The sequence below is a fragment of the Argentina silus genome, assembly GCF_951799395.1.
Source record: "Argentina silus genome assembly, chromosome: 5".
In the NCBI taxonomy this organism is placed as follows: Eukaryota; Metazoa; Chordata; class Actinopteri; order Argentiniformes; family Argentinidae; genus Argentina; species Argentina silus.
In genome coordinates, this window is record NC_139659.1 from 1301810 (window position 1) to 1304774 (window position 2965).

The following is a 2965-nucleotide window of genomic DNA, read 5'->3' on the forward strand; positions in this document are numbered from 1 at the left end:
CGTCCCTCTGGGGTCTCACTGTTTGATATTATTGCTGTGGCAGACACCAAGTTCGCTATCTGACAGTCTGACCAGGGTTTATGAGTGTGTGTGTGTGTGTGTGTGTGTGTGTGTGTGTGTGTGTGTGTGTGTGTGTGTGTGTGTGTGTGTGTGTGTGTGAGAGATGTGTGTGTCTGTCTGCCTGTGTATGTTAAAAGTGTATGTGTGTCTATGTGTGTCTGATTTCACAGTTCATGGGTCAGGGGTCTCAGTGTTAAATTGGGCGATCACAGTGCTATCTGTCTGTCTGTCTGTCTGTCTGTCTGTCTGTCTGTCTGTCTGTCTGTCTGTTCCACCAAATCTGTGAATCGGCAACGATTCCACTCTCACCTAAATAACCAATCTTCAACCACCAGAACACGTCTTCTTCCCATGAACACAATTCTCCCTCTGATGCTCTCTGTCCCTCTCTGTCCCTCTCCCCTCTCTGTGATCGTTGGAGTGAGCCTTCGTGAGGAGCAGCAGCAGCCACAGCCAGCCGAGGTACAGCCAGCCGAGGTACAGCCTGCCGAGGGGGACGAGGTTGGAGCGTCAGCTGGAGATACAGGTGTCAGTGGAAAGGAGAGTGACTGTATGGACGTGCTCTAACGGGCCTCAGTGCCTGGATCAAGGTGTGGTACCAGGAGGTGTGGTACCAGGAGGTGTGGTACCAGGAGGTGTGGTACCAGGTCAAACTACGGAGGGGGTGTGTGTGGGAGGGGGTCTCCCCCTCGTCTTTTTAAATCACAGAGATGGGTGTTGGGTTTTGCATCAGAGTCCACTGGCTTCCACACAATGCTACCAAGCGACCGTCCCTATCCCAAATAAACATTCCCAGCATCTCTAAAAACACGGGGGCGCCACCAGGGGGAGATGTTTCAGTCCCTACATCAAAGCCAGGCCAAGCTAAACCGGGGCGGACAGCTCTAAAGGAAACACGGACAAGCAAGAACGGCGTTCACGAAGGAGAGACGGCACACACAGACGCTCACAAGCAGGGGGCGCACTTCAGCACTATCAGCTGGCCTCTCCTTCCCGCACCGAGCGCGCCATGACATCACAGGGGGGCACGGACCAACCAGGAGACGGCTCAGTGCCAAGCTAGAAGCGAGAACACATGCGGTAGATACACACACATACACACACACGCACACACACACATACACACACCGACACACATCCACATAGCATAGTAGAGTGCATATATCACATAGAATAGCAGGAACAGGGCCGGCGTGTGGAACGTTGATCTCAGCTCCGGGTCGCTGTGATGTAACAATCTGTTCAGGGAAAAAAAAACTCTGTTGCTTTTTTTGTCTGCTGTGTCGTCATCATCAGGACTCAAACACAACTCGCCCACACAAACCACCTCCTTTCCAGGGGAAGAAAGAAAGGTCCTTCCGCTGGCCCACCCCCGAGCCCAGTCCTGGGCTGGCCCCCGCAACTCATACCCCTTCAGTTTGTAGATAATGACAGTTCAAAGGTCAAAGGTCAAAGGTCATGCACCAGCAGTCAATCATGCGATTACAGTTGACAGGAAGCACTTTTTTGTTGTTTTTGTTTTTTTTCTGCTTTTTCTTTTTCTCAAGTTTTTTTTTTCTTTCTTTCTTTTTTTTTTAATAGAAAACTCATCATCATGCCCTACTCTAGTTGGTATTCTCTTTTCTTTTTTTTAAAAATGTTACAAAACTACAAGTAGATCTCCGTCTCTGTCTCTCCTCTCCTCTCCTCTGTCGCGGTGTCCGTGGTCAGTTGGAGGATGGTTCTGTGCTTGTTGTGTGTTTGTTGTTTTGCACTTCTCAAGTCTTTGTTTCCTCTCTTCTCTCCACCTCTTCTTCACTTCCCTCCACCTCTTCTTCACTTCCCTCGCTCCCCTGGTTGTGTGTTTCTTCTCTTCTCTCCACCTCTTCTTCACTTCCCTCGCTCCCCTGGTTGTGTGTTTGTGGAGGATGGTTTGGCAGTGGATGTCCGATCCTGGGGCTAGGGTTAGGGTTAGGGTTAGGGTTAGCATTAGGGTTAGGTACTTTAGTAAAATAAGAGATTATTTCTCATGATGTAATTTATAAATATATCTTATTTATATTCTAAGTAAAGGAACATCTAAAACAGAGGTAAGACTAATGATTATCCTAACATTTACTGATATGTGAGTCGAACAAAAGTGGGACATAAAGAGATGAACTGTCATTCAGATGAAGCAGCATGTTCTCTGTGCATTCATGCTCTGGTCAGGGCTGCAGGGAGGCCGTCCCAGGCTGAGAGACCTGTGCATGCACCTCTCCCTGCACGGGGATGTCCTGTCCCGTACCTGGAGGACTGGGTATGTGTGTTTACCTGGAGGACTGGGTATGTGTGTTTACCTGGAGGACTGGGTATGTGTGTTTCAGTGTTTTAGTCTCCGCAGACTGGTGCGCTTCACTGACTGAGCACCCTTCCTCACATCCACCCCCACCTGGAGCAAGGAGGGAGGGAGGAGGAGGAGGAGGAGGAGGAGGAGGAGGAGAGGAGACAAGACTCTCAGGATTTAACACTTCTAGGAGTTATCCTCTATGTGATGTGTGTGTGTGAGTGTGTGTGTGTGTGTGTGAGAGAGAGAGAGAGAGAGAGTGAGAGTGAGAATGAGAGAGAGAGTGAGAAAGAGAGAGAGAGAGAGAGAGTGTGAGAGAGAGAGAGAGAGAGAGTGACAGAGAGAGAGAGAGAGAGAGTGTGAGAGAGAGAGAGAGAGAGAGAGAGTGACAGAGAGAGAGAGAGAGAGAGAGAGTGTGTGAGAGAGAGAGAGAGAGAGAGAGTGACAGAGAGAGAGAGAGAGAGAGAGTGACAGAGAGAGAGAGAGAGAGAGAGTGACAGAGAGAGAGAGAGAGAGAGAGAGAGCTTCTGTATGTGAGAGACACACAGCGAGTGTTAAGCAGGAAAGGCCACACTGACCTTCCTGGTGACCACATTTCCG

At 49.6% G+C, this 2965-nt stretch overlaps 1 pseudogene across 1 annotated transcript in view; it reads right to left on the bottom strand.

The window, feature by feature from the left end:
• Positions 1 to 2401: 2401 nt before the first annotated feature.
• LOC310804637 overlaps positions 2402 to 2965 on the bottom strand; it is a 42055-nt pseudogene continuing 41491 nt past the window's right edge. The window contains exons 40-41 of the transcript in view: positions 2944 to 2947; positions 2402 to 2470 (exon numbers count right to left, since the gene is read on the bottom strand). The product of the transcript in view is annotated as an uncharacterized misc_RNA (transcript). The remainder of the gene's footprint in view (positions 2471 to 2943; positions 2948 to 2965) is intronic.